We start from the raw sequence: 11,334 nt of genomic DNA, 5'->3' as shown, positions 1-11,334 counted from the left end.
CCCTAGCAAGCTCGATGGCAACCCTCCCCGGCGTCATCTTCCCCAAGAGCATGAAGGACTTCCTCGCCAATCTGATCCAGCTCTGCTTTTGGAGCATGCCGGTGGACTCCGACTCCGCCGCCTCCATTGCCGACTCGGTGTCCGCCGCTAGTTCGGCGTCCGTCGGACCTGCATCAATGGGGCAATGTCTCACCCGAGGATCATCACGCCGCTTGCCCAGCAGGTCGGGAATCTCTCCCGTAGAGATAATCCCGCGCATCCTCGCGGGCAACGCACCCATCCACACCCTCCGATCTAATCGCAGGGCTAGATCGCATCAGCAACACCATTGCTGAGTGCATCAACCTCTCCGAGGCGGCACTACACCCCGGAAGGTCGGCGCAGGGCTCTTCCCACGCCCTTTCGGCATTAAGAACTCGGCTGCTGTGTTTTTTGAAAAACTCATCCAGTCTTTCCAGATCCAATCTGACGAACCAATCGAACCCACCCAGTTTCAAGACTGCGGCAAGTTCCAAGTCCCTCGCTTCGTCCTAACCCCAAACCCTTACGGCGAGGGCGACGACGGAAGCTCTACATCACTAGATCGGGAAGTCTTCGTTGTCTCCGTCGACGAACCTCCTCATGATGGTGGAACTTCCTCCCAGGAGGAAGGGCGCAATAAGAGGAATCGAGGTTGCGGCAGGCACTGCCAACAGGAACGAGCTGAGAAAGTTCATCAGTCGCCTGCCACCCCCGCAGCGGCCGGTGCACCGCCCATCCTGCTGGCACCTAACGACGACGTCAACAGCGATCAAGGGTGGTGCTGAAGGTCGATGCAGGCGTCCCTTATGTGCCCGCAATCTGCAGGCTCACTTCAAACACGCCGGTCATGATGTCTTCGCCACACCTCAGGCCAACTTGGGGACTGTTTTTGCCAACCAGGAAAATCTTCCAAACTCGGAGCAACTGCAGCGGATCCGAGCGCGCATCCACGTTGCTAATTCCTAGATTGAGAAAAAGGCCCAGGACCCAACACACTCAAGAAGCTGATCATCACACTCCAGATCTACATCTACCTGGCACTCCCGAAGCCAATCTACTCAGAGTAGGTCCGATCGCAGCCGAGCCAATAACGGCCGCCGCAGGGGAGGTCGGCTGGAACACATTCAAGAGGAGGAGGTGGACCAATCCCAAAGCAACAACCACCACCCTGACAACGATGGCCACCAATTCAGATAACCACCACCATAACAACCGTTGCCGTGATGGATGAGGAGACAGCGAACGCCGCAGTCGACCTGGTCGACAACCTGACCACGACCTTCGCGACAACCTCCGCGACCACCGTGACCTTTTTGGTGAGCTCAACAACCGTCACCAGGAGTGGGATGAGGTAGAGCTCCACCGGCGTGCCAAGTACGACCGTGACTTTGGCGCTCCAGGGGTCGGCAACCAGCCAAACCGTGACGTGGAGCAGGAGGCCCACAACCGCCGGGATGAGGAGTTGTGCTGCCGCGACGATTACGACCGTCGCTACGGCGCCCCACCCCAACATGACAACAGTGCACACCCTAGGGCCCTACCGGTATGCTACCACCTCATGGAAGATGATGACATGGACATTGACGGGTTTGCCGCATTCAGCCCCACCTCAGGGTTGTCCAGTGGCCACGCACCTTCAAGCCAGCCATCAACAAGAAGTACGACGGTCGCTCCGACCCGAAGATCCAGCTAAAGACATACTACAATGCAGTCAAGGCTGTGCACGGCACCTACGACCAGATGGGCACCTACTTTCTGGTGGTGATAGGAAGCGCAGCTCGCCTATGGCTTGAAAACCTCCCGCGAGGCTGCATCGACACATGGGGACAGATCGCCAGAGCCTTCACCTAGAACTATCAAGCTACATACACTCGACCTGGAAACACAGAAAGCCTCAGCCAAGTCGGCCAGCGGAAGAACGAAACTCTCCACAAGTACGTTAACCACTTCTTCGACAACCGCAACAGGCTTGCCGGCGTTGAAGATCACGACATCATTTGGTACTTCCACACCAGCGTCAAGAACCACTCGATGTTCCGCACCATGTTCTAGGACACTCCCAAGACAGTCAGACACATGATGCAAATTGTCAACCTTCACGCCAACATAGATGAGGCCGAGCATGTCCAATTCCAGGATGGCAAGAATTGCCACAACAATGATGACAAACCGCCAACCCATCAAGACAACCAGCACCAGCCCCGACTGGAGCCATCCTGACCTCGGAAGAGGGCCCCTGAGGTCCTCACTACCGAAGCCGATCCTGGGAGGGAAACAACCTTGCTCCAGGAGGAATTTGATGATACACTGAACACCCCGTTCCCCTTCCACAAGGACGCATGCCACAATCTTCGAGACTGCACGGTCCTCAAGAAAGAGCTTGGTGCCCGGTGGAATACAAGTGGCCTTGTCAGAATGACTACCGCAAGGAAGATAACCGTCGTGACAACCGCCACCGTAACGACCGCAACGACAAACACAGAGAAGAGCACCGTGACCAGGGCAACCCTGATGCCAACCAGGGTGCCAGCAATGACAACGGCGAGTTCCAGCACACTGAGTGGGAGGTGAACATCATCATCGGCAGCCCTAAGGCTTTCTGCAGCAATCACAAGCACAAATTGCAAAGGCGGGAAGTGCACTTTATCTCCGTCATACTAGTCCAGTATCTGCACTAGTTGGAGATGCCCATAACATTCTCCGGGAAAGGTCACTGGTGTACATCCTGGACCCCCGGGTCTAACCCGCTGGTGGTACGCCCTACCATAAACAAAGTCCTCTGCAAGGTGCTGATCTATGGCAGCAGCAGCAGCCTCAACATCATCTTCACTGAGACCTTAAAGCGCATGGACTTAAACTTTGAGTGGCTCCTTCCCTGGAAGACCCATTTTACGGCATAGTACCCAGCAAAGGATCCTATCCTATCAGGAGAGTCAACCTGCCGGTCACGTTCGGCACCCCTGACAACTACCGCAGCAAGCACCTCACCTTCGAGGTTGCCAACTTCAAGACCTTCTACCATGCCATCTTTGGCAGGCCAATGCTGGTGAGGGTCATGATGATCCCCAACCATACCTACCTCATCCTCAAGATGCCGGCTCCAAATGGTGTGCTCTCCATCTTCAGTGATGTTGAAACATCCTACAAGTGCGACACAGAAGCCGTGCAGCTTGTCGAGACCCTGGAGTACTCGGCCAACGCCACCATGATTCTCACCGAGTCCAAGAAGTGGACCAAAGTCAGCTGACGATCCTAGAGGTGGACCCAACGCCCACGGTGCTACAGCCCAACTTGCAAGTCAAGAAGATCAGCCTCGGCCTATAAGACCCCACCAAGACGGCCCTCATTGGGGCTAGCCTCACCCCCAAATAGGAAGATGCGCTCACCAGCTTCCTTCGAGACTACTCGGACATATTTGCGTGGAAACCATCCGATATGCCCAGAGTCCCACAGGAACTGGTTGAGCACTCCTTGGAGCTGACCAAGACAACAAGGCTGGTCAAGCAGAAGCTTTGTCGTTTCGCTCAAAATCACAAGGAGGCCATTAGGGTAGAAATAAAGAAGCTCATAGCTGCCCGTTTCATCCGTGAATGTAAGCACCCCGACTGGTTAGCAAATCCAGTCGTTGTAAAATAGAAAACCGATGAATGGAGAATGTGTATCGACTACACCGATTCAACAGGCACTGCCCTAAAGACCCCTTCCCTCTTCCTTGCATCGAGCAAATTGTGGACTCCACAGCCGGCTGCACCCTGCTGTGCTTCCTCGATTGCTACTCGAGCAATCACTAGATCACCCTCAACCCCACCGACCAAGATAGAACTGTGTTCATAATGCCGTACGGCATCTACTGATACAACACCATGACCTTTGGGTTAAAAAATGCTAGCGCCACCTACCAGGAGGCAATCCAGGGTTGCCTCAAGAAATAACTTGGCAAAAACATAGAGGCCTACATCGACGACATAGTCGTTAAGACCAAAGACGAAGAGAACTTCATTGCCGACCTCACCAAACCTTCAACGTCCTCCAGGCCTACCGATGGAAACTCAACCCGCGCAAATGTGTCTTCGGTATCCCGTTCAGAAAGCTCCTATGCTTCATGGTCAGCCAACGCGGCATCGAAGCCAACCCTGTCAAAGTGGATGCCATCAGGAACATGGCATAGCCGCCTAGCAAGAAGGATGTCATGAAGCTCACAGCCGTGATGGCAGCCCTTAGCCACTTCATCAGCAAGATCGGCGAAAAGGGACTCCCCTTCTTCAGGCTTCTCAAGAAGGCGGACAAGTTCGAGTGGGATGATGAGGCCTGCAAAGCCCTCGAGGAACTCAAAACATTCCTCTCCACCCCTCCCGTCTTGATGGCCCCAGCCGACCAAGAAACATTGCAGTTGTACATCTCTGCGACAACACATGTCGTGAGCATGGTGCTGGTCGTAGAATGCAAGGAACCCGGTCACGCTACATGGTGCAAAGGTCGGTATATTACATCAGCAAAGGTCCCGAGTGACTCCAAAGTCTGCTACACGTAGGTCTAGAAATTGTTCTATGCAATCCTGATCACCTCCCGTAAGCTGAGTCACTACTTCCAAGCGCACAAGATCTAAGTGGTCCCCTCTTACCCAATCGGCGAAATCCCGCACAACAGGGATGTCCATGGCCAAGTCGTCAAATGGTCCATGGAGCTCGGCGAATTCGACATTGACTTCTGCCCACGTCATGCGATCAAGTCCTAGATCCCGGCCGACTTCCTTGCTGAATGGACTGAGATCCAAGAGCCGCCCTCCCTGGAGAGGCTGGAGCACTAGACGATGTAGTTCGACAGCGCCCTCAACCTCGAAGGAGCTAGCACGGGGGTCCTCTTCATGTCCTTGAAAGGCAAGAAGCTCAAGTACATCCTCCAAATCCACTACAAGGCCACCAACAACGGTGCCGAGTACGAGGCCCTCATACACGGGCTCCGCATCACCACCTCGCTCGGCATTAAACGCATCCTCGCGTTTGGCGACTCCAAGGTTGTCATCGAGCAGGTCAACAAGTCCTGGGAGTGCACCAAGGAAACCATAGACGCCTACTACACCGAGGTTCGCAAACTTGAGGTTCACTTCGATGGTCTCGAATTCCATCACGTCCCCTGGGAACACAACGTCGCCGCCGCCATCCTATCCAAGCTCGGCTCGTAACATGCCCAAGTCCTGGTCGGCGTGTTCGTCCAGGACTTGAGAAAACCATCCATTAAGATCATGGACCCATACCAAGCTTACAGCAACGCCCAGGCTCAGGCTGACCCAGCGTCCACTGATGTCCTGATGATCGAGGTGGAGGAAGACTAGCACGCACCTTTCATCGTATTCATCACCAACAACATGTCCACAGAGGACAAAGTCGAGCACGAAAAGCTTGCACGACGCAGCACCAACTACATTGTGATCAGTAAGAAGTTGTACAGGAAGGTCGCATCTACCAGCATTTTGATGAAGTACATCCTCCGCAATGAAGACCTCGAACTCCTCCACGAAATCCACTAGGGTTCGTGCGGGAACCATGCCGCCTCGGGCAATCTGGTCGGGAAAGCATTCCACTCTAGCTTTTACTGGCCGACTGCTATTGCCGATGCAAAGGAGCTTGTCTAGAGGTGTAAAGGGTGCTAATTTTTCTTCAAGCAGCAGCACCTACCAGCGCAAGCCCTTGTGTACCATCCTACCATCCTAGCCCTTCGTATGTTGGGGGCTGGATATGGTCGGCTCTTTCAAGACTACTCCGAGTGGATACACCCATATCTTCGTGGCAGTTGACAAATTCACCAAGTGGATCGAAGTCAAGGCTATCACTAGCATAGTTGGCCAAAGCAGCTCAATTCGTCGAAGAGCTCACACACCGCTTCAGGGTCCCCAACAAGATCATAACTAACCTGGGAAAACAATTCACAGGATTCGAGTTCTAGGATTTTTGCCAGGACAACCTCATCGACATATACTACTCAGTAGCTCACCCATGATGCAACGGCCAGATCAAATATGCGAATGGGATGGTCCTCCAATCCCTCAAGTCTCGCATCTTTGATGACGCATCCAAGTATGCTACCAAGTGGCTCCGCGAGCTACCCCAAGTCGTTTGGGGTCTCCGCACCCAAAAGAGTCGGGCCACTAGCTACACCCCATTCTTCCTCGTCTATGGCTCAGAGGTTGTACTATCAATAGATGTAGCCTTTGGTGCCCCACGGATTCAATACTACGAGGAAGGGCAAGCAGAAAAGAGTCGGTAGGTCGACATTGACAACCTAGAAGAAGATCGCGTGGTAGCTCTCATCCAGCACGCGCAGCATGAACAGCAGATTCGACGCTATCATGACAAGAACGTCTAGGAACGCTCGTACAATGTTGGCGACCTGGTGCTCTGCTGGATCCAGTCCACCAAAGACATGCACAAGCTATCGGCCCCCTAGGAGGGCTCCTTCATCATCAAAGAGGTCATTCAACCCAGTACATATTGGCTGCAGTGAGCGGATGGTTCAGGCGTCCCCAACCCATGGAACATCCAACACCTACAACGCTTCTACCCCTAGGATATAAAAGCTATGTACTCTTTCAACTTTCTCATATTAAATAAATAAAACTCCAGAGGTTCTTTGCATACCTACTACCTTCTCACTTTCTTAGCCAAGCTTGGGGGCTATCCGACCTGTTCGATGGACCACACCCTTACCTTTATGCTCAGGGGCTTCCCCCGCTATGCTCCAACCTCCGGGTCTCAACTTTTCTCCTACCCCTCTCAAGGGTGTGCGACTAACTCGTGTGGACGGTGTCCTACCATGCGAAACCTAGATAACATTGTGTTCGCGCCCTCTACAAGCTCGAGATCCGCTCTCAGTAGAGTGCTGGCCAAGCAAGGCTAGGCACTTAGCGGCTACAAGCCTAGGCCACACGGTGTCCTATCAAACATACCAAGGAAGGGAAGGAGTTTTGCTTTTACATAACTTAATCAATAAGTTTTCTTACCCCACGGCACAGATTGATACATTTTATAGTTTTTTCATTATAGGTCCAGTTCCTTAACTACGTCCTCCGCAAGTTGTTGATATTGCTTGGCTACCTCCGGGAGGTTATCAGCATTAAAATCCTCGGCAACACCCATTCCAACATGCTCCACGGCCAGCAGGGGGAAGTGCATCTTCAGGCGCACTCCACGGCGTTCTCCTTCATCAAGGCCTTCATCTGACTTGGCGCACTCTTCAGGCGGTCTAGTAGCAACGTTGGCTCGTCAGGGTTGGCCTCGGGCTAGATCATGTCCATCACGTAACCTACGATCGACCTCAAGTCCTCCAACTTCACCTCTAGCCCTGCAATCACCACCTGATCATGCTGAAGACTATGCATCGCTGCAATCAAGCACCGGTCCATATTCTTGTGCAAGTCGGCCTCATAGGAAAGTTTTTGCGACACGGCATGCTCACGGTGCATGGCAATATCATGATCTTGCTAGAGTTAGGTGTTGGCTACTTTGCACTCTTTGAGGTCTCTCTTGAGGCTCTCTTCTTTCTTCTAAGCATCTGCAAAGCAATGAGATTCAAGAACAGGCACTGGTCGCATCTAGAGGATCTGGACTCACAACAAGGATCGAAGCCGTTACCATTCTACATGGCGTCGAGGAAGCTCTGGATGTCCTTGGTTATCTTTTTCTGGTCCTCAATCTCCCGATCTTTTTGTCAGATTTACTCTGCGGCATCCTCCTAAGCCTTCCTGAGCTCAGCCTCTAGGCGCTCGGTCTTGAGACCATACTCCTCTGCGCAATGGATGGCGTCTGCCCTGTTGTGCTCACACTCAACCAGGTTCTAGGCAAGAATCATCCCAACTAATCAGAGCAGGAAACTAGGAACGACGATTAAATCAAATCAAGTCGGCTAACTTATGTATAATAGCTCCGCGACCTTGCTAGAAGCCTGCTTCAGCTCGGCAAGGTCTCTCTTGTCCTCAGCAGCCTCCTGCACTAGAACTGTCCCAAAGAAGTCCAACATGGAGGGATCATCTTCTTTGTGGGCGTTGATGTTGGCCTTATGGCTCACCGCCCCAGCATCAACCGGCACCTCCCTAGGGTCTTCCTCCATCTGGACCTCGACGTTGGCATCCGTGTCATCGGGCGTGGCAACTGCAGCATCTTTGGCAATGTCTTGGCACAGGGGCGACTGCTGCTCAAGCCTCTCAGGCTCCATCACTAAGCCACTTTCACCGTCGACCTGAGCTGCAGATGCCGATGCAACCCCTTGGGGTGCATCAGACATCTGACCCTCTGCCTAGCTTTCGACACCAGCATCCTGTGGGTTTGGCTCGTCCTCCATCACAGCCCTGCTCAGATGGCGGGACACAGAGATAAAGCAACGCAACATACAGATAAGTTTTCAACAACAAATGATGTTGTGAAGATACTCACATCATGCTCTTCCTCACTTGGAACTTTGGGCGGAGAGGCGCTGGCGGTGGCAGGGTCGGCTCCTTCTGCATTCCCCCATGGATTTCCATCTTCAGCCACTCCTTGACCTTTTCCACGTCGGCAGCTCTTGTCTCAAGGAGCTCGACCTTCTTCCTTTTTGCGGCGGAGCTGGGCAACTCGGAGTAATTGCTCACCACCCCAAACGAGGCCTTAGCCGGAGAGGCAGATACCGTAGCCGAGGCCTTGGTCTTTGCAGCTGCCTTCTTCTTCCACTTCTTCTTCTTTGCCTCTGGCTCCTTGGACTCCATCACCTTCCGCATAGCCTAGCGCGTCCATCACCCAACAGAAGCAGCGCTCCCCGCCTCCATACTGCTACCTTGGACTGGCACGTCCTCATCGAGGCCATCGAAGGAGGAGTCTGACTCCCAGTCAAGGGCACTGGTAGTTGGTCGGCCTCGGTGGATGGACGAAGCTTGGGCCATTGTTGCTCAGTGCTTCTAGGGAGCCACGCTAGACAGAAGAATTCACACTCGTAGCTTTGGTCAATCAACAGGATCAAGTCAGGTAAGCGCAACACAAACTAAACCAGGAATGTCATGAACCGAAACAAGAACTTACTGGATTGGCCGGCCTCATGAGGGAGTACGCCTTGGGACAGCGCTTGTTCTTTATGACACCACCAAAGAACTTGCAGACCCAAGCAGCAACCTCTTCCCGAGTAACCATTCATTGTACTTCTCGGGTCGGATACAGCAGACCCGAGTATTCGTATGTCGGATGGACCCTATCCTTGATCGGCTGCGTCAACCTTCTGCAAAAATTGATACCCATAGCTCCTGTTGTGAGCCCACGTCTCTTTAGGTCGGTGATCTCCTTTAGCAGCTAGTTGACCTGGACCATCTACTCAGAGGTCAGCTGGTTCGACCATTCCGGCCTTGTCACAGGCGCATACCCGACGCGAGATGGCAGCTCGGGCTTTTGGTTGTCAACAAGGAACCACTCCTCGTGCCACCCCATGTTCGAATCCTTGAGCATCAGATCAAAGTACTCGATGACCCTCTTTCGCCGTAGCAAAAATCCACAGCCGCCGATCACCCTTGGTTTCCCCTTCGTCATCATGCTTTCAATTGGTACAGATATCTCCACAGATTGAAATCGGGGGGGGGGGAGGGATTTCGAGAAATGCTTCACACAAATGGATGAAAATTGCAATGCCCAAGATGGATTTAGGGTTGAGATGCACTAACTCAATCTTGTAGTAGTCCAGCAGTCCGTAGAAGAAATCCCGCTATCGGGATCCTGAATCCTCGCTCGAAGAACACCATAAAGATGATGGCTTTGGTCTTGTCCTCAGTGGGGAACTCCTAGCCCGTGGTTGCCTTCCACTCCAGCAGGGACTTGGGTCCGAGCAGGCCGCGGTCGACAAGGGCCTAGAATTCGTTCCTCAGTCATCATGGATTTCATCCAGTAGGTGGATGGGTCTAGGGCCTGCTCCACCGCCATTTCTTCAGTTTCTAATCCTCGCAGCGTAGATCGGATCTAGGCGGGCCTCTTGGTTCGCATATGGCGGCGAATGGCAACGTGGTGGCGGTGACTACAGCCTTCGTGTCGAGGAGCGGTGGATGCGGCTTGCGGACGCGGCGGCGTGACCTAGGGCTCTTTGTCGCGGAGGCTATGGCATTAGCGGTGGCGGCGCTTGGGAGTGAGTGGAGTAGAACTGAAAAGGAAACCGCACCTCTTCGGCTTTTGAAGGCATTGACGGCGTAAACCTAGCAACAAAGTTCGTGAGTTCCCTGTTACGACGCAAGCGATGGACGGAATCCGCGGATTTTCCGTTAAGTCTCACGGTGTGCCTCCTTGGCTCCACCAGTCCTTACGCTCGGGGGCTGGGCGCCTACTTTAGGTCAGCGTGGCTTTTACGACGAAAATAATACATCAGATTCTTGACCATTGGACCGATTACTTTAATCGCTTCAATACTCAGGGGCTACTCCATATGGAGTGCGTGTTGCGACGCCCTCCATGTGCTTCCCTTCAATATACAGGATGCCAGACATCCGGGAGCTCGATAGTCGCATAGCCATGCGCATTTGGTCATACGGTTGTGGAAGCTTCAATTTTTCTTTCTTTTCTGAGCACTACACAGCCTCTCCATCACTATGACGATACCACAACTTCAGCCGAGTACATTACAAGCTTCGTTGCGCATCCGTCAGGCTCCTGTTTGACTCACACATTGCTCAGGAGCTTGAGGGATAAGGATACCCATGGATCCCCAGCGACTAGGATACTGATTGGCCCAGACAAGTGGGCCCGCTTGACCACGCCGTGCGGGCTAAGGCATGAAGATACATGGAGCACAAGTCCGGAGGCCGGGCGTACGAATTCTGCCCAAATATCATGGGATAAATATCATGGGATATTTGTTGTAAACCGACTCAGATTGCTTTCCATGTAACAACCGACTAGGATTAGATCTATCCGATTGTAACCCTAGGTCATCAGCCTATACAAGGCGGACAGGGGCATCCCCCGAGGGCACGTTAACTCTTCGCACCTAGGGTCAGCAATACAATCCACCAGAACACAGGACATAGGGTATTACTCTCCGAAGGCTCGAACCTATCTAAACCTTGCGTCACTGTGTTACCATTCGAGTTCTTATTCTTATGATCTCCCCCGTCTACAAATCTACCACCTGAGTAACCCCTGGTGCACTGTCGGTCACTAAATCCGACTACTATCATTATGAAAATATTACAAAGTAAACCTCTAAATCTATATCTAAGGGGGCGTTTGGTTCCTTTGCTTATTTTTAAGCAAGTGTCACATCAATGTTTAGATACTAATTAGGAGTATTCAACGTAGGCTATTACAAAACTCATAC

Source organism: Setaria italica, chromosome V, assembly GCF_000263155.2.
Source record: "Setaria italica strain Yugu1 chromosome V, Setaria_italica_v2.0, whole genome shotgun sequence".
In the NCBI taxonomy this organism is placed as follows: domain Eukaryota; kingdom Viridiplantae; phylum Streptophyta; class Magnoliopsida; order Poales; family Poaceae; genus Setaria; species Setaria italica.
This window is presented reverse-complemented; position numbering follows the sequence as displayed.